The following is a 20,841-nucleotide window of genomic DNA, read 5'->3' as shown; positions in this document are numbered from 1 at the left end:
CTTTGTAACACGAGCTCATGTCACCCAGGCCGGCCTCAAACTCAAACTCACTTTGTAGCCAAGGCTAACGCTGAACCCCTGGTTCTTCTCATGCCTAAGTGTGCCACCTCATCCAGCTGTTATACTTTATTATCATTGAGAAAAGAGGTTTGGGGGATTACTAATAATCATCGCTTCCCTCTGTGAGTGAGGAAAGTATGAGAGACAGAGACAGAGACTAGATGAGAGAACAGAGCATTTGCTGATCCACTCCAGATTTCTGTCCCTGTTCCCACCCGATTCCTCCACCACCCTGGCCTGCCCGCCCACCCCCACTCCACTCGACACTCTTCACTTGGGCCCCTGAGTAAAGGATGGCTGGAGGAGCTGGTTATTTCCATCTATCTTTAGGGTAAGAAATGATTGCAGACTTTAATTACTTGGGCCTCAGCAGTCCCTCAGGCTCACAGGTCGAGCGAGCGTGCGCTCGGTACGCTGCAACAATAACGTTGGGATCAGATGAAGGAAGGAGAGAGCAATTGCATAGTCAGATGCTGTGGGAGAGATGAGTTCTCCTTGAGTGCTGAGGACAGCCACTAATGAGTGCTATCAAAGTAGCTGTTCACAGCTGACCCTTGAGTCCAGCCTTGACAGCCTCGGTTTCTGATCCAGATTCAACCTTCCCCCTTGCCCTTTTCTCCTGGTTACTGTCCTACTTTGTCTCCAAGATTGCTGCTTATATGCTGTTTAAATCGGGCTTCTGAGTCCCACCAGTACAATGTCTGGCAAAAAATGTCTAGAGGCAAAAATGAAAGGGAGGTAAATATTTGTATGCATATACATATGCATTATATATTATATATAATATATATGTGTGTATATGTATACACATATATTATATAGAGAGTCTCCTTTCTGGGCTTGAAGTCTTTCCCATATAAGCTGTCATTTTCTTTTTTTGCCAGCTTATAAAGGAAGACCCAGGATAAACCTCTTCAAAATCATCACAAACTGTTTAGCCACAGCCAGGATCTTCTGAGGCTAGGACCCACACTTAATTAAAACCCTTCCTAGGTAAAGCAAAGAGTTAACCAACCGTTCCTCATGTGTTTCTCCAGTGCCTCTGGAAAACAGATGTGGTGGCCAATAAAGAAAGCTGCCCTGTGTGTTATAGCAATGGAGGAAGAGTAACATATAGGAAGCACAGAGATTCCTTTAAGAAGAACTTAGGCTCCAATTTAAGCTGCAAACCACAGAATTGTGTCTTTCTATTATCCTCAAAAATTTAATTTTACCAATGAGGAAGCGCAACTGGCAGCATTCAATTGAAAAGAAGTTTCTCTCTAATACCAAAAGGAAGACAGTGGTGTGCTGAGAGGAGGGGGCCTTGGGAACAGCAGGTCTGCAATGGAAGCCTAGTTACTCAGTTGGATGGCCTTAGCAAAAGTACTTGTTTCTGGAATCATGGCTCCTTAGCTGTTAAGGAGCCTAGCGAGCACTTAGGGTTAAGTGGTATAGACCAAGCAGAGGGGACAATTCGGTGCTGGAGTGAGTTGCGAGTTAGAAGAGCTGCAAAGTCTAATCTTGGGACATGGGTCCTCCAGTCCCTACTTGACACCTGTAGGAAAAGGCATCTGACAAGCTTGCCACATCTTTTCAGAAGACAATACAAGAAGAAAATTCCCAACATGGGACTGCTTCTCTAGTCACTGGCTACAATGCTTTGACCCTTGTTCAAAAATAAGTCGTGTGCAATAAAGCCACTGGTCCCACGATGGATTATAGCTTCAAACCCATCAAGTCAAACTATAGAGATGACCAAGAGATAAGGGATTAGTCTAGACTCCTTGTTTAAAGGGGTGCTGTGGGATGGGGTACTGGTCAACCTAGGGGGTTGAGGAAGAGGAGCAGATTTGTAGGTGGAATGTGATAATTATAGTTTGGGACATGTGGCTTTAGAGGAGCCAGGGTTGCCCAGATGGAGACAGCAGAGCTCAGGAGAAGACCATGTTGATGGGTCAGATGTAGGAATAATCAATTGATCCATAAATAATACAGTTTGAAGATGGGCCTTAGATTGCTGGGGTTATGGGGGGGGCAGAGTATGGACACACACAAAAAAATGATGGGTATAAAGCAAAGCCCAAAATCCAATCGAAATAAGTAAAGGAGGAACATGCCTATAATCTCAGAGCTCAGGAGGTTGAATCAGGAGGATCATGAGTTTGAGGCTAGCTTGGACTACATAATAAGACCCTATCTCCAAAAATGCACTGGGGTTCTAAAGGTTGCTCCAAAAATTCACTGAGAACTTCCTCGGCAAAGAGTTCAGGTAGAAGATGGAGGGGGTGGAAGGAAATCAACAAAGAAAGCGGCATCAGAGAATCCCGGAAAACGGAGACTCACAGCCGATGATGGTGTTGAGAAGCCCCTAGTGGATCAGGTGTTGGTAGACACAGCAAAGGCATTTCACTAGAGTCTGTGTTGGAAATCAGACCTCAGAGCAGACTGAGGAACCAGTGAGAGATCCGAGAAGCAGGAACAGTCATGAGGGACCCATTTTTCAAGAGACTTGGTGATTATGGATGTAGGGCAAAGCAGTCTTAATTAAGGAGTGGTGAGGAAACTCCTGCAGACACAGAAAGGCTAGAGAGAGACTCCTCGTCAGCTGTGATCCTGAGTAGAGCCAGAGAGCACAGTCCCCAAGAGCATTAAACTGGTGACTGGAAATGAGAAGGAAGGCATGCAGGTAGGGTGTGGAAATGGGTAGTCTGTAATGAGAGGGAACATGGTGGGGGAATTTCTACTGCTTCTCTCTCTGAACACCCACTAAGGCTCTTTCCTAAGAGGGAGGGAGAAGGCACTGGAAGGCGCTAAAGAAAAGGCCAGAGTTAGGGTAGATGCTGGGACGGTAAGCAACGTGGTCCAGGGCCAGACTGTGCATCTATACCGTATCAGCGCACACATCTGATGGCTTTAGAGATTAACGCTACAGCAGCTACACCACTGCAAGTGGGTGGATCTGGCTGTTGTCTGGATTTTTGTGTCTGGAGACCCTGATGTGGGAGGTGATGTATGCTGTAAATATGTTTTATTACCACTGACTAATAAAGAAGTTGATTTCAGCCAATGGCTTAACAGAGTAGGGCCAGGCTGAAAGAGATACATAGAGAGAGTAGGCAGAGTGAGAAAGAGGCCATGTAGCCACCAGCAGGAGACATACATCTCTGCAGGAGCCCACCGGAAACTTGCTGATAGGCCACAGCCACATGGTGATACACAGATTAATAGAAATGGGTTAATTTAAGATGAAAGAGTTATAAGCCAGAAACACGCTTAAGCTATTGGCCAAACAGTATTGCATTTAGTTTCTGTGTGATTATTTTGGGTCAGGGCGGTCAGGAAATGAACTAGCGGCCTCCCACAACAAGACCCAGCTGGCCTGGAATTTGAAATTCCCTGCCTCTGCCTCCCAAGTGCTAGGATTTGGAGCATACACCCCAACACCCAGATTGGGTGGTTTTTTGTTTGATTTTCTATAGAAAGCTTAGCAGTCAGACCAGAAGGGCAGAAAATGCAGGTGGATGGACTTAGTGTAGAAACATTGAGGGTGTGGGAAGTGGGTAGGAAGCTGGAGACAGCAGCCAAAGAGCTGATAAAGCGATGCTCCACACAGGTATGGGCTGGAAGGTGGAAGAGCCTGGAAGACAACAAGTCTCTTTCCCGGAATCTCCCACCGACTCCTACTTTGGGCCCTTCTTTTGGAGATGCTGTCTTACACCCCACATTCTGCCAAGCAGTGCAGGCTAAATGTGGGGCACTAGGGCAGAACTGGGTGCTGTGTTTCTGGCCCCACACACCTGGGCACACCACAATGAATCCTTTCCACGAAGGTTACTGCTAAGACCGGCTCTTGGCCATCCCGTAATAAACACGGTTGGCGTTTTCAGACCTGAGTGCAGATTCTTCTACTTGAGCCCTTGGCTGACTTCTGCGAGGCGTGGCCGTGGTTTCCATTCTGGTTCCTGGAGTGAAATGAGGTCACTATGCTTCCCAGATCTGGGTCATGAGCAAATAGGAGAAACATGTCACCCACGCCTTTATCCAGGTTGTTGGTAAAAAACGTTAGAACAGTAGCAGGCTAATGCCGGTGCAGAGCTCTCTGGAACCCACTCTCTGGGTGAGGGGACACCAATCCATCTACCTCTTTGGGTACACAGCTGGCTACCTAAAGACCTCCCTCGCTGAAGCTGTGGCCACTGCTGGCCAGGCCATTCTGCCTGTGATGATATCACAAAGGCCGGGTTCAGTGACGCATGCCAGTGATCCAAGCACTCCATTGGGACAGGCAGGGGGACAGCAAATTTGAGACTTATCTAGGTTACACAGCAAAATCCTGTGTTAGACAAAGCAATGAAAAGACAGTCTTATCAACCATTCAAACCCTAGCTGTGAAGTCTAGATCAACAGTACCCCTCTGGAGAGCTGCTCTGATAACCTTACCCCTTCATGGGAAAACACAAGAAACTCCTCTTTGTGGTTTCTTATTCACCTCCAACCAGATGAAGATTGCTTTCTGGCATTTTATAGCTCTGTGACATTTCCCAACTCACTGTGATATCGTTTTCCCTTAAGCCTCAGAAGGACATAAAGGTGTTAAGGGCTGGGTTTCAGGCCTTTCTCCAACCCTAGGATATCAGGTTACCTGCTCTCCAAAGCTATTGCAATGGAGAATGTCACCAAGATAATGGGATTCTAGTTGGCAAATATCTCCAGAGGCTAGAAAGATGGTTCTGTGGTTAAGAGCACTGGGCTGCTCTTTCAGAGGGCCTGGGTGCAATTTCCAGCACCCACACGGGGGCTCTTAACCACCTACAATTACAGTTCCATGAGATCCAACGCCCTCTTCTGGAGTGTAGGCATACTTTCAGACAAAACACCTTTATACATTAAATAAATAAATAAATTTGAAAAAAAGCAAAAAATACAATTTTTTTTAAAAAAGAAGAAAAGTAACTCCTTGGAATAGGCAGAGACCTCGTAAAAATCCCTTCACTGACCTGTTTGCCCAAGTCCTCTTAGGCCTAGGTTGCAATTACAATTCTATCCCTTTGGAAAGAAGGCCAAATGTCACCATGTCTGGGCTTCCTTGAGGACATTTTCAGTCAGGGTTCTGAAATCCTGGGATTTTAAACCTCATAAGGCACATGTTCAGTTGCTTTAAAAAAAAGTCATCAAATGAGAATGATATAGATCAATGATAAACCCGAGTGGAAAATGCTGGGTGTTCATTATGAAGGATGTACCAGCCTTCGTCCAGACAGCCTTCCTTAGACTATGCTGTCCATACTGCCAACGGGAACAGTTCAAGCCCTCCATCAGCATCTACTTACCACCTACTGCTGGGGACTCAAAAGATGTCGAAATCGTGACCAGGCATCCCTAGACAAAGTCTAATCTAGCCTGAGAGGGAAAATGGAAAGTAACAAAACACAAGATGCCTTCGGCAGCAGGCTCACCTGCTCGACAGCATGGGCTGGATGCCAAGTGACAGTGCCAAGCGTCCTGGAAGGAGCTGCCAGTCAGGGAAGAAAGGAAGACGAGTTGTCGCCTGAGCCTCAAGAGATGGCAGAATTTAGACAGCGGGCAGGCGGACATGGGGTAGGGGCTGAAAATGTGTGTGGCTGACTCAGGCACACGGAGTTTAGAAACAGCCACAGGCAAGTCCCCCCTCCTTTTTAAAAGTCTAAGGTTAATCTGGGAAGCTCACAGAGAACACTGTAATACGGGGCCTGTTCCTCCCAGTCCAGCTTCAGCCAAGACTATACAGGGATGAATGTCCAGAATATTCGCTCCAATAGGATGCTCCAATTAAAACCCTAATCTGCTACCCTATGCAGTGCTAGCTTTATTAGCACCGCTCACTGCAATTTAGGTTTCGAAATGAATGGATTTTCTAAGAATATAACAGCATATGCCACAGACATAAAACTCCAAGAAAGCAAAAAATAACACAGAGTTCGGATCACAAAGCAGTGGTTGGCAACCCTAGCTCACATTAGAATCCCCCTGGGAGCCTTCAAGAAATATCCGCGCTTGGGTTTTACCTTGTGCCAATTAAATCACGGGCCCCAGAGCACCAGTATTTAAATTTAAAATGCCACTGATTCTAATTCATTCTCTCAACTAATATTTCCTGAGTACCGACTACTGGACAAGCATTTTTCCTAAAGGTTGGTGATATATATAGCAGTGAGCCAAAAAGTCAGCAGTATACACACACACACACACACACACACACACACACACACACACACACACAGCTGAGAAGTGGGGACCGGGAAACCTCAGGATGGAATAGAGGGCATTTGAATCAAGACCTGGAGAAAGTAAGATGGAAGAACATTCTGGAGGGAATGGCATCATAGTCCTAAGGGAGAATACTTCAAAGGTGGCTAAAGCCAGCAGGAAGAGTTAACAGATGAAGTTGAGAAGGGAGGACCAGGGCGGGGGAGCACCAGCAAGGGCCTGGTGCCTATGCAATGAGCAGGCTTTTACTCTGAGTTTGATGGGAATTTACTGGGAAGATCTATATACAGAAGTGACATGAAATGATTGGTATTTTACTAGAATAATTCTGGATGCTCATTGAGAACAAACTACAACGGGAAAGGAGCCATTGGGAATCTTCTAAAATACCCAGTGGGGAGATAAGGAAAGTTTGAATGAGAGAAGGGTTGAGAAATGGTTAGGTTCCAGGTATATCATAAAGGACCAAGTGGAGACATAATATCTGAGCTGAGTATGGTGGCATATCTGTAATTTCAGTATGAGGCAGAAGAATCATGAATTTGAGGCCAGCCAGAGCTATGTGTCAAAAAGAAGGAGGGAGGAGGGAAGGAAGGAAGGAAGGAAGAGAGGGAGGGAGGGAGGGAGGGAGGGAGGGAGGGAGGGAGGGAAAGAGGGCTGGGAATACAGCTTAGCTGGCAGAGTGCTTTTAGGATACACAAAGCTCCTAGCGCCGCATACAACAGACATACACCTGTAATCCTAGTCCAGGAAAGGTAGAAATAGGAGGACCAATAGTTCAAAATCAGGCCAGCCTAGGTTACATGAGACCACCTCGAGGAAGACAAAAAGAGAGGGCGAAAGGAAAGGGGAGTGAAGAGGAGGGAAAAGAAGAGGGAGAAGAGGATGAACCCTATGGATCAGGGAAGTAGTTACATATGGGAGCAGTACAACATGGAGGTATATTGGTGAGCACTCTTGACTTCTGGCGGGCATTTGGAGCCATAGAATGAGAGACATCAGAGAAGGGCAGAAAATCCAAATGCTCAATCTTGGGCTCGTCAGCTTTGTAAGAGGGATAGGGGTAGAGTAAGGAGGCAGCCTTGAAAATGAAAAAGAAAGTTGATGTGGGGATCAAAGAGGAACGCCTACAAAATGTGCCATACAGAAGCAAGAAGTACCTCAAGGAGAGCAGAGGATAGACCGATAATGTCAAATGTTTGGAGGGATCCAGGGCAGGGTCAGAAGTTATCTTAGGAGTTAGCAAATGTGGCGTCACTGGCAACCTTCAGAAGAGAAGATTATAAGCAGCTGGAAGTGTGGATCAAGGAGAGAATGAATACAAGCTCATCTGGACTCAGTTTATGGGATGTTTGTCTTACTGTAACTGAAGGGGCTCACACATGGTAGGTCTCAAATAGATACTTGATTTATTGACCACATAAGCAGAATTTTGCACATATTACATCACTATTCAGGAAATCATCTAAAATTATATGCAAAATGGGACTCTTCCCACTTGAAAAGGAACAGTTAGTGGCAGCATGACGCTTCAGGTTTCATCAGAAGGTTTGTCAGCCGATCTGGACTATCTGATGATACAGCATCTCCCTGGCTCAGGTGTGAGCTATGTCCCATTTCTTCTCTTCCACCCTAGACATGAAACACTAATTTCATTCTTTTATAGAGGTGCTTCATGAAGCATGAATGTTATCACAGCCCAGGATCAGCGAACGCTTGAGTCTCAGCAACACCATGCAAATAGTCTAGAAATGTGTTTTCTCCATTTCATTTAGAGTGTGCGTGTATGTGTGCACATGCGTGTGAATGTGCAGCCACGGCATGCCTGCAGAAACCAGAGCATGTATGGTCTGTAGGGCTCAGTTCTCTCTTTTCATCCTGTGGGTTCTGGGAACCAAACTCAGGCTGTGAGGCTTGGTGGCAAGTGCCTTTGCTGCTAACCCGTCTCACTGGCCCTACGGTCAAGGTTTCGATGAGCCTTCCACTCTACTCTTTGACCAATGATGACACCAAGACTGTCTCCACTGTAGACTACAGTTTACACTCCAAACCATGTGGGTCCACTGAGCACTAGATATGTAAAACAGGATGCCAAGGAGGATCTGCGTGTGTGCGTGGGGACACATGGGAAATTCTTTATCAATCTGAACCTTAGTTTTTGAGAGAAAATCTACACTGAACCTGGAAACCATCACTTTTGCTAAACTGGATGGCCAATAAGCCCCAGGGACCCTTCTGTTTCTGCTCACACAGTGTTGGGGTTACGGCACTCACAGTTACACTTGGCTTTTATGTAGGCATTGAGAGTTTGAACTAATGCCCTCTTATTTGCAACACAAGCACTTTATCCACTGAGCCATCTTCACAGCCCCTACCCAGAAGGATCCCAGCCAGCTTCAAGTCCCCAGAAAATTGGATTTGGGGGCTCATTGTGGTCTTTTTTTTTTTTTAAAGACAAGGTCTCTTGCAATGAAGGTCAGCCTCAAACTCAACTCAGTAGCTGAGGATAACCTTGAACCCCTCATTTTCCTGATTCTTCCTCCCAAGTGCTGGGCATATAGGTTTGCAGGTCTACTATGTTCCCAAAGCAGTGTTTTCTCAATTCTTCTCTCCCTAGACCCAGCAGCATGCAAGGGCTGGAAAACAGAAGAGGCTGAGCTGACTTGACATAGAAAGTTTGGGGCACAAGGGCAGGAGAAGACACGGGAAGCTGGTGGTTCTAGTAAAGGATCAGATGAAGTGATGGTTCAGGGAGTGAGTACAGGCTGAAAGGGAAGGGCCTGCCAAGCAACCCCCATCTCTCCTGTCAATCTTCCGAGAATGCTGAGCACTTTGATAGAGTCGGTAGTTCAAAGAAATCGGAATTTCATTGATTTTTGCCCCATAGACAGAATGGGAGGCATGTGTATCACTTCTTTATGTGGCATCTGTTAAATAAATATTAGCTGAGTGGGAAAAAGAAAGGAGAACAAGTTTGAGGGCATCAAGGGTAGAGTGTAAGCCCTAAGAGAAAACTGAGCATCCTGTTGAGAGGAAAAATACTACCTCCTCCAAATGTTTGCTGTGCTTTCAGCTCTCCGTGATTTTTACGGGCAGCTACCCACCTCCTAGCTACAGGACCACCACTGTTACAACGTGGGCATGCTGTGCCAAGACGAAGATGGGGAACAGCAGCTGAGAGCATGTTATTAAAAAATAGTACGTCCAACTGTCTTTGCGTGCAGGTTCTGGCGAGGATCGGAACCAATGGGATCCCAGGAGCACACCATGATCCAATAACTGAGAACGGTGGTGGGTGGTAACGTTCCACACAGAACAGCACAGAAAATTCATCCTGGCTCCATTGTGACTACCCACCTGCCTGTTACCAAAGACAATGAGCAGCAGCTCCTCTTTGGTAGCTGCTAAAAATAAAGGGTACTACCAATGAGTGGCACTTCACATGCACAACCCTCAGGCAAGTTCTGGTTACCATAGCAAACCTCACTCACGACCGCCGAGGTGGAGTGCATGCTGTATCAAATACCCAGGGTTCTGCCTTCCTGAGGGAAAGCAGCTACGTCTGCCAGCAGTGCTGATCAGCTGCGGTAGCCCTCTCCATGAGGGAAGGCCAACCAACACTTGTAGGGCTTGGACATGCTCTCAATTACAATTACTACTGGCCTGAAAGAGTGGGTTTTTTTTTTCCTCCCCCAAATCTGGATGTTTACTTACGAGCATGCTGATGTAATTTTCAAGGTTGGCCTTATTTTTCTTTCTTTTTTTAATTTTTATTTATTTATTTTTTGGCCTTATTTTTTAAAGATGTCTAAACTGAGCACAGTGGGTCAAGCCTGTCGTCCTAACTACTCAGTAGGCTGAGGCAAAGATCACTGGAGCCTAAGAGTTCAAGACCAGCTTGACCAGTATGGCAAGATTCTGAAAAAGAAGGGGTGGGAGTGAAGAAAGGAGAGAGGGAAGGGAAGAGGGAGGGAAAAAAGAAAGAAAACAAAGAAACGAAGATTGAGTCAACAACAAAGGGGTGCAGGTAGCTGCTCTCTTTCCTGGCAAGACCTTGTTCTTGGCTTCTCCCATGACTTGCCCAAAGCTGATGTCAGAGGGGGCCAGCCTTTTAGCAAGATTCAATGGAGTAGGTTGTCTACCAACCTACAGACAAAGTCTATGTAGTCACCCAAGGACTCCATCATCGTGAGAGATGGAGGGGCCACAAAACCCAAAAAGTACAGAAAAAAAATGTTCACATGTAAGAAAAACGAGACAAACAAAGACCTCCGGGATTCTTCCAAATGAGTTCTCTCTCCTAAGCCCAAGTTCTCAGTCATGTTCTACACAGAGCCTCTGAGAAACAGGAATAGCCCAGATGCCAATGCTCCTCACACACTCTGAGTTTTCTAGTTCCTTCCCTACTCATGAACTCAGGACACGCATGCTCAACACTGTTGGCTATAAGGACTGGACCTGGTCATCTCTACCTTCCCTGTGAGGATTCAAGGAAGACCACTTAACCCATCAAATCTCAAGATAGATCAGGGAAAGTCTTAAGCCCAAAGGGGAGAGAAAGCAAAATTAACTTCTTGGCGTCTCAAGCTTCAATTCTAGGCCAACTTCTCCGAGAAACTGAGATTCTGAGACTGAGATTTCTTCCCGACGTATTAACCATCTGTGAGAAGGAAATGAACTTTTAGAAGACTCAGAAGTCTGTAGGGACTGCCAGGATCCTGGGCCATTCCTGCTTCTCAGAGATTCCTTGTAGAATATGGCTGAGGGCTCTGGTTTAGGAGGGACAGAGATCTGGACTCAAATGAAGAGGGCATGAGGTTGTCACTTAACCTTTCTGAGACTGTATCCCCTGATACACTCTGTGAAATCGGGATATCTGAGAACAGTGAAGTGTACAACGGTTCCACAGTTGGCAATGAGCTAGAGGTGGAAAGACAACTCCAACTAGCAGAAACTAGTGCGTAGCAGGACTGTGCTGAGCACTTAAGATACATCAACAAAACAAGGTCTTTGCTTTAATGATCATATTCCAAGAGGTGATACAGAAAATAAGCAAATAAATCAAGGCTCTATTTCAAACAGGAATCATGTTAATCATGTTATGGAGCCCCAGGAGGTTCCATTTTATATGACCAGTTTGTGATGCTCTTGGGGGAAGCGTTCTGAAAAGCGGAAAAGCCCCAGTGCATGATGGGACATGGTAGGTTCGAGAACTGAAAGGACAGTGTGTCAGGCACAGAGGAAGGACAATGGGTGATAACAGTCACAGGAGATATGGGTCTGCCCAAGGGACACACATCATGCTCAAATCACACTGAGTAAATCTTAAGCCTAAACTTAGGAAGTGACATGACTTGAACTGTGTTTTAAAGATTATCTTTCTAAATTTTATTATTTTATGTATGTGAGTGTTTTGGCTGCATGTTACGGACTGAGTAATCACTGGTTCTCAATCACCTCTCCAACGTGAAGACACCATCGCTGGACTACTAGACTGTGGTGGTGTATAAGCCAGTCTAATAAACACCCTTTTAATAGATTTTCAATCCCATCGGTGCTATTCCTCTAAAGAATTCCAACTAAGACAATCTGCTCGCCACCAAATTTAATCTCAAATGTCCTTAGAAAAGACACAAAGTGGAATCATGCCATCATGAGAGGACACACACATCACACACACGTGCGCGCGCGCACATACACACACACACACACGAGAAGACGGTCGTGTGATGACAGCGGCAGAGAGCGGAGTGACACAGCCTTAAGGAATGTCAACAGACACGGAAGCTGGAGGAGGTGAGCCATGTTTTCCCCCCTGAACCATTTGGAGAGAACACGGCCCTGCCAAAGAGCTTGACCTCAGACTTCTGACTCCCAGAACCAGGAGAAAAATGCATCTCTGTTGCTTTCAGCCACAGGGCTTGTGTTAATTTGTTTTGGCATCCCTAAGACCAATAAAAGGCTACACCTCACTGGATTATTATGACTTGAATGAGTGTTCAGAATAGTGCTTGCCAAACAGTGAACATTAGAAGCATCTTAATTTTTACCACACACTCACCATTGTGCTGAATCCTGGAGAGCAAGGGACAATGACAGCTCATCTTAAGATAGGCTCATGCTTAAGGTAAGGACAGTGCTCAGGAAACCGGGCAGGCAAGGGACCAGAAGGTGGACAAGTGCTTCAGGTACCAAGGGTACCTCCCTGGTGCCCAACATTGCTGCGCCACAGTCACCAATCCAACAGTCAATCAGCTTTACACCTGCTTAGGGTTTCCAGGATCAGCACTAGACTCAGAGAGAGGGCGAAGCCAGTCCTTTCCGGAACATTCCTCTCTTCACGCCTCTCATGGCCAGCTCTCACGAGAACCCTTTCTGATGAGGACACTCGGAGCTTATTTTCTGGGCACAGCTGTCTCTTCTCTTAGCCTAATGATATTGGGAATCACAATGACCAGGGCGGCGTGGGGGTGGAGAGCGGTTTAGGGGAAACTGTGGGAGGGAGCCATGCCAATTTGGTATGCTGAGTGATTTGTAATAGTATCTGCATGGCTGCTTTAGCCTTGAAAGTTAATTTCCTCACCAGGAGACCCATATAGCTCAATCTAGTTTTACCCAAATCTCTATAAAATACACTGTGCCAAATAGGGCAGGCAACAGGGTTGCGGGAATGGACTGACACACAGCTGAAATCCGACATTTTATAAGTGTCTGTTGGCCAACACACACAAACAGAGTTTATTGCCATCTTATTTCATTAACCTTGGCTCCATTTGCATCGTCTTGGGTGTAGAAAGAGCAATGCTGGAACACTTGAGAAGAGGTCGAGATTGCCTGTGTTCACCCATGTGTAAACCTGAGTCATATGATGAGCCCCCTACTGCTTCCTATAGAGAGGGGTCAGGTTGTGATGACACTTCTGGGGGCCACATCACTGGAGCTCCTCAAGGGAGACAGCATTATTGGGTGTTCAAACACATATATGTCAGTCAAAGTCATTCCAGTTAAAAGACACTATAACTCTCTCCAAGAAGAGCGGGGTATAGAATATCAGAATTACAGTAATAACCTAGCATATTTAAACAGGATGAACCCGGCTGGCCTTTGGTGAAGAGTGGGGAGTTGCTGTTTATTCTGTCTCCCTGTTGAGGAATTCCTACGCTTCCTGGGGCAACTGTAGCCAGGCATGTTCCCAGGAAGCCAAAACTCCCAGAATCCCTGACCCATCCCACCAGCTTCCTCCTGGTGCCCAGAAACCACCCCTGCACAGAAGCTCAGATCCCTGACTTCTGTCCCCTACTGAGAACAACAGCATCTAAAATTGCCCTCTTGCTCACCCCCCCTCCCAGCTCAACTCCCACTGCCTTAGCCGGCAGGTGCCAGCCAGGAACTGACTTTGGGTTTACACAGCACTGAGTATGCCCCTGCTCACAGTAGGAATCCCTTGTGGCATGATCTGAATGCCATCTTTATTTTTAGCAAGGAGGGACAAGCACTCTTCTGAGGCCAGGACAACAGGGGCTGCATGCTTTAGAGTGGATGATTCGGTTGAGATAACAGAGTAAAACTAGTCCTTACAAAGTCAAGTACTAGAGGTGCCCAAGTGTTGATAAGAGTGAGCCCAGGAACAGAGCTGCTCAAATCCATTTCCACTCCTGCAAAACACCTCGGAGAACCCTGTCTGGGGCATCATTATGCAAAGGACAAATAAGCCATAGCGGTCTCTCTGCCCAGAAACTGTTAAACCAGCATAGGTCCTATTGGGTAAGGCCTCAATTGACTTCAACCTGCAGGCAAAGCAGTAGATTACCCTGTTTTAGGATTTGCCCAGTTTTCGATTCCTTCTTATCCTCCTGGAGGGACCCAGATGCTTCTGACAAATCTTTCCACTTTCTTACTATTACTTCATCCAAAATTTAAAATAATCCTCTGTGCGAAATAAATCCAGATTGTACACAGAAGTTCCCTATCCCTGCTTCCCTAAAACCGCTAAGTTGTAAGAGTACATTTGAGTCACGGGGGAAAAAATCCCCTAATGATGATTTGAACATGGGCCAGATGTTTGCTGCTGTCTGGTTTCATTAGATTGTGTCAGAAAGAGTTAAGAACCTTAAGGTTTTTGTTCTCTGTAAGTTTCTAGCCAGTCACTTGCTCACAATGTATTCAAATAGGTAGGAAAAGCATGGAACAGCCAGGACCAGATGTGACAGGGACCGAGTCATCTGACATCTAAGAGAGAGATGGCCCCCAGGTGAGTGACAGAGACTGAGCAGATACAGGTGTCTTGTCCACACACCTGCCCCTTAGCAAACTAGTCCCTTGGCCTCGTCACAGCACAAGGGACAGCTGCAACCATTGAGTAGGGTCAGGCTGTAAACACATGGTATTCTGTCAAACACATTTGTCAACAGAATATAGAACCCTTCAGTTCACGGTCAGGCTGAATCACATGACCTGCCTGGCTTTCAAAGTCTATCTACCCAGAGACAAACTCTACCCCTTCCCCATTGCACCAATATGAAGGATTTTCAAGTTTTAAATGTCTTAAGGTATCTCTCTTTTTACATGCAACCAATGCATAAGCCCAAAGGACAGCATGGTCCAGGCATGAACTAGCCACTTGGAAAATGAAGAATGGGAGAACCGCATTCTAGACTTCTATTTCTCCCCAAGTTAATTTAGCTCAGCATATATCCATTGCGTGTTTAGGAAATAAAGAGAGGTACTCCATTTCTCCTCTTCTTCACTAGTAACTAAGAATATTTCCTTCATTTTTCTGTGTGCAATCAAAGGTCCATTAATAAAACCGAGTGGGTACAATGCTTCCTTTTTTGCCTACCTCATCAGACTCAATTGCTTTGAATTTGACAAGAGTCTTCGGATAAAGCAAGGGTCTGCTGCAGTTCTAACTCCGGCTGAGGGATAGAATCACTGCTCTCTTTCCCAGGCCTTACTTTTCACAAAGACAGGACCTGGAAGGGATGAGATATGGTCCCTCTCCAGATCACAGGGGGTCAGGGCAGATCATCCTGATGAGCCCAGAAACTGGACCTTTGCCTAAGAGGGATGTCAGATGAAGGTGGAGCCACTACTGTAGGCCAATAGATAAAACCCAGAGGTTTTCATGTAAGAACAGCAAGGGCAGGTGGGGCAGAGCAATCCAAGGCTCTTCCTCCAACACTGAAGGAGAGCCTGCATGGTCAAACCTCCTCTAACGTTCCCCCAACTATACTCAATGGGAACGGGAAGGTAAGAGATGTATTCCCTTCTCATCCAGCTGTTCCAAGGGCCTACTGCACACTGGAGGCAGTCATCTGGGAACTTCCACACCTCAGCACCTCTTTGTATATCTCTTAAAAACAGCTGTGAAGTAGCTACTCGGAAATTCCAACGACCCGGTCATCAACAAAATTCTCCACGTTGCCTAAATTCCAGCCAAGTCTCCTTCTCCAGGCCAGGAATCCTTCTTCTCCCCCTTAGCAACCTCATAGAGAACCAAGCTCACCACTCGGGCAAGCAGTGACCCGGCAGGGTCTTCCTTTCAAGCCCCCAGCCTAAGGAGGAGTTCTCAGCAGAGCACTCCCAGATTACCAAGAAGACTTGAGTCTGTGATCCCCGGGGTGTGGCACTATAGGCTCCTCTCTTCAGTGTGCTCCCAAACTCTGCCTTCCTTCTTACGAGAAGGCAGAAGGCAACCTTTTTTCCCTGTACCTGTTCTTGATTGTCCCCAACCTCATCCCTCTCAGACACCCCTTCTTTGGATTTTCTGTTTTCTCCTACTTTTCTGTTGCTTGCCAAACAGGTCTGGGAAGGGGAAACTGGGACTCATTCCTCAAAACACTTTCCTTCAGGTACCACTACCTTCTCCAAACACTCCACAGAGTAGCTGGCGCTCGGGAGGCCCCGTTTTCACTCTTTTCAATCATGCTCCTCTTTCGTAAGCTGGCTCAGTGACGGTCCTTTGGAGCAGTGGTTCTCAACCTTCCTAATGCTGCAACCCTTTAATACAGTTCCTCGTGTTGTGGTGACCCCCAACCATAAAATTATTTTTGTTGCTACTTCATAACTGTAATCTTGTTACCGTTATGAGTTGCAATGCAACTATCTGTGTTTTCCAATGGTTTTAGGAGACCCCTGTGAAAGGGTCATTTGACCCCCTAAAGGGGTCACAACCTACATGTTGAGAGCCTCTGCGTTAGATTGCTCTCAGTCTCTTCCAGTGGCCTTACCTCTTCAACTCTCTGGGCACCAGCTTCACTGCCAGTCTCTGCCCCACCCCCACCCCCGAGGGCCAACCTAGCTCTTCCTATGTCATGATGGGCTCAGCCTCCTGCTGGGCACTCAGGGGACATTCCAGAAGACAGAAGAAAGTCTCCCAGAGGTTCAGCCTCCTCTTGAGTTTGGCTGTGACCTTTGGGGCGGGGGGGGGGAACAGTTCTTCTTCTTTGAGATAGCTTTTCCCCTTGTGGTTGATGTACCCAGGCCTAGGGCTACCTTTAGATGACGATGCCTCCTCCACCAAGGTATGACACACTAGCTTCATGTGATCTAGGTTAATAGTCTTATTCCCTTGCCAGCCCACTAAGCGCTCCCTCTCAGGGTTTAGAGACCCCAGAGTGCCATTAGCCTGGGGCAGTTCCCCCTTGACTCTTTTTGTCTAGACTGAGGCCACTGTCCCAAGGCTCATGTGGGCACAAGTATATAATAAGGTCCTAGAGCGGTGGTTCTCAACCTTCCTAATGCTGAGAACTTTTAATGTAATACCTCATGTTGTGGTGACCCAAACCATAAAATTATTTTGCTGCTATTTCATAACTGTAATTTTTCTACTCTTATGAATTGTAATGTAAATATCTGATGTCCAGGATGTCTGACATCTGATCCCTGTGGGTTGAGAACCACTGCCCTAGAGAGACAGGGCAGCCTGATGGGCAGGTCCTCAGGCTCTTTAGCGTGGGCAGCAAAGAAAGCAGCACAAGGTCTCCTGGGAGAACGGTGGCAGAGTCACAGACACGGCCCCGTAACTGGATCTTGTTGAAGAGGGAGTTTGTCAGGACCACCAGAGAAGAAAGAATATTAATCTAGAATTCACCACCCAGGGGAAATGGCTTTGTAAGGCAAAGACCATAGGTGTTAAGGAAGACTATTCCTTGACTCTTGCACATGTGTGTGCATGTCTGTCTTATGTAACTGTATGTGTCACGTGTGTGTGAGTGACATGTGTGTTTGTATCTGTCTGTCATGTGTGTATGTGTGCTGGGTAATGTGGCAAGAGAGAAATCTAGGCAGACAGTTAAGGTTTGAACTATTTATCCCATAGGTCCTCAGGGCCTTGACAAGTTTTGCAACAAATAGTGAGAAAAAGAAGGCTGGGGGGTGGGCTGGGTGGTTCGGTTGGTAAAGGTACTTGCTATGCAAGTCTGTCTACCTAGACCCTGGGACCCAAAGTGAAAGGAGAGAACAGTCTCCACAAAATTGTCCTCTCGCTTCCCCACATGAGCCATGCCACACATCCACAGACACTCACCCACACGTATCTACACACACACACACACACACACACACACACACACACGTATCTACACACACACACACACACACACACACACACTCACCCACACGTCTCTACACACACACACACACATCCACAGACACTCACCCACACGTCTCTACACACACACACACACACACACACACACACACACACACACAGACACACAGACACGGACACAAAGTCTAAGAGGATTTCTCCAGATTGCTGCCTTATCCAATGGTAGAAACCCAAACTCCCTCATTTAGCTCACCTTCTCGCTCTTAGAACCTGCAGGCGGCCTTTGTTTCTGCTTGCTAAATCCCACCCATGCTCGCACTTCAAGCCCACAGCTGATGACTCTCCTTCCTTCCTCATAAACTTCCATCCGCCAGCTCAGGACCTTGCTGCCTCCCCCACCACCGCACAGCATGATCTCCCCAGCAGACTTGCTGCCTCTCCTCTCTCCCCAGCTCAGTTCTTTCTGCCAGAGATTGCCCAAGAGCCCATACCTGATCAGGGCAGACCCTTGCTCAAAAATCCCAAACATTCCCCAACTGTCTGGAGAACTAGATTCCTGTGGGGCAGAGCTCAGCCTCTTCTGCTATGGCAGAATCTGGAGACAGGGTCGACCTTTCAGCACACACCTAGGTGGCCTAGGTGGCCCTCTACGAGGCTTTCAGATCCCCATGGGGGAAAAGGGGGCCTTTTTCTCCTCCGGATCCCTGAGATGTTTCATTTGGAACACACTTGAATTATTCATGCAATTATCCCTTCAATCCGTCACCCACTAAACATAGGGGACTTACTACAGATCAGAAGGGCACCAGCTTGCGTCATCACTGCCCATCACTGTTGAGGTATCTGTCTCCTGCTACACCAAAATGTTCACAGCGGGGATAGAGCGAGCCTCATTCCTCTACATATATCTCCTGGAAACTCTGGGCCCAGCAAACCACAGGTGCTCCAAAATGATAGAAATGAATAGAGGAATTATCCTACGCTTCCTTAAATAGTAAACTGCTATAAGTGCATCCAAAATCAATTTCAATGATAGATTTAAAGCATGATTCGATGTTTTTTCCAGGCGCTTATTAACTATGTCAAGGGAGATGCATCTATACACTTCACACGGTTTTGATTCTTCTCCCAAGACCTACCACCCCGCTTCTTCTACCCCGTCACATGCTACCCGAGCTCACACCATGGTGTGGCTTTTATAGTAGCATCAGCAGCAGTTCCTGGCCCATCCCAATGGAAGAAGACACTCATGTAGCCAGCACAGCCACCCACAGCCAGGGGTGTGCTCTGAGACATTTTATTCCGCCTGCACAAGCCGCCCTCCCACACCGCACCTGCCAGCCTCTACCTACCTGGCTCCCACCCAGAAGTCACAGCCCAGAAAAGGCTGACCCAGTGGGAACAGTGGGGGCCTAAAGCCCAAGCCAGGAGCAGAGATGAGGGTGGGAGGACACTCCCTCCCCAGAAGGCGCTCTGAAGATCCAGGGGTGTGTCCGCAATAGAAGCTCACCTTCTTCGGCCACTCAGCAACCACTTACCTATTCCGGAGCTTCATCGTGACTTGTCAAGCTAAACACATGGAAGAGGCAAGACCCAGCTCAAGCCTCCGACAATGCCCAACCTCTGGCATGCTCCGGTGTCTGGGTGTCTCTTTCCAGTGTCTGCCACCACACATGTCAGACCTGGTTTGAGTCCAGTGTTCCTTATCAAGAACTATGCACAGAGTAGGGCTGCCGAGGGCAGGCTTCTGGCAAACTCTGTCCGCTGTCCTAGATCTCCCCCCCCCTCCCTCAATTCACTCTGTGCTTCATGGTGTGTGTGTTGGGGAGACTTCGGGGGGGGGGATACTTTGCCTACTGGAACATCCCTCCTCTCTCTGGCAGATGCCGTTATCACCCCAAAGATGTCCTTGCTCTTCATGCCCACTCTTTCTCGCGCCGCTTAGTGGGCCATGGAGGTAGGGGGGATGTGAGGGGGTGAGGGTAGCAAGAAATAAAGCGCGGGACGATGGTCCTTCAGACAGTAACGGATTAGGGTAGAGAGACCAGCCAACACAGTGGGATAAGGGCTCTTGACCGGTTTTAGGTGTCCCAAGCAGTGCGCCTGCGGTTATCCCGCTGCCTCCGTCCCTCTCGGTCCATCCCTCTCCTCCACTGTGCCCCGCTTACCTCCCACCAGATGGAAGAGGAGTTTGCGCCACCTCACTCAACCCTTTGCTTGGACCGGGATTCCCGTACCCGATTGCTACTGAACTTTCTCCGGCGCACACCGTCTTGGGGTTACCCGGCTCCGCTCCCCAGAGAGCCCACCCGAAGCCCCCACCCCACCCCACCCCCGTCGCGGCCGCAGCGCCCGCTCGCTTCACCTGCTCGTGAGTCGGCGGAGGCTCGAGCCGCTCCTGGCGCGTCCAGACCCAGGCGCCGCCCGGTGGTGCCCGCGTAGCTACCGCCGCCCCTGCCACACCGGTGCCGCCGCTGCGCCTGCGGGGAGCTGCCGCGCCGCAGGGGTTCGCCGGTTGCGGCGGGAGGCGCAATCCCGAGCGTCTTCCGATCGGCCCCGGCGCTCGGGGGGCGCCGGCAGCAGCCGCCTCGCCGCGTTCCACCGCCCGCCGCCAGCACGCACTGGCACTGGGAGTGAGCTGCTCGCTGCGCCGCGCAGGGGATGCTCCGAGCCTCCAGGATGGGCGGGGATTCCTTCCCACCGCTGGAGTCGAGGGGCGGGAACTACCTTCCCGGAGTGACAGGCCCAGGGGGCGGGGATTCCCCTGCAGGAATGACAAGGTGGGCGGGGATTCCCCCCGAGTAAGCCCCTGGGCGGGCAGGGCGGCTCTCCCAGGGAACCAGCAGTCCTGGTGCGCCCGCTTCCTGGGGATCCTGGGAGGAACCGATCCAGGGAGACAGCGGCTCAGAATTGCCATGCAGGCAGGGTATGGGGCGCCATCTAGGTGAAAGAATGAGAGCTAGGAGACTTGAACTTGCTTTTGTATAGCACTTAACAGCGCT

General features: G+C 48.1%; 1 protein-coding gene across 4 annotated transcripts in view; it reads right to left on the bottom strand.

Moving 5' to 3' along the window:
* Pdzd2 (PDZ domain containing 2) overlaps window positions 1-20,555 on the bottom strand; it is a 356,084-nt gene extending 335,529 nt beyond the window's left edge. For 3 of the 4 annotated variants that reach the window (XM_075975855.1, XM_075975857.1, XM_075975858.1), the window contains exon 1: window positions 20,205-20,555. The gene's annotated coding sequence lies outside the window, so the exon portion shown is untranslated. Of the gene's footprint in view, window positions 1-19,377; window positions 19,398-20,204 lie in introns of those variants that run through there. The other variant, XM_075975856.1, reaches the window with a different exon arrangement.
* Window positions 20,556-20,841: the final 286 nt, after the last annotated feature.

This window comes from Microtus pennsylvanicus, chromosome 6, assembly GCF_037038515.1.
Source record: "Microtus pennsylvanicus isolate mMicPen1 chromosome 6, mMicPen1.hap1, whole genome shotgun sequence".
Lineage (NCBI taxonomy): Eukaryota > Metazoa > Chordata > Mammalia > Rodentia > Cricetidae > Microtus > Microtus pennsylvanicus.
Note: the sequence above shows the minus strand (reverse complement) of the source record. Positions and strands in the feature narration are given on the sequence as shown.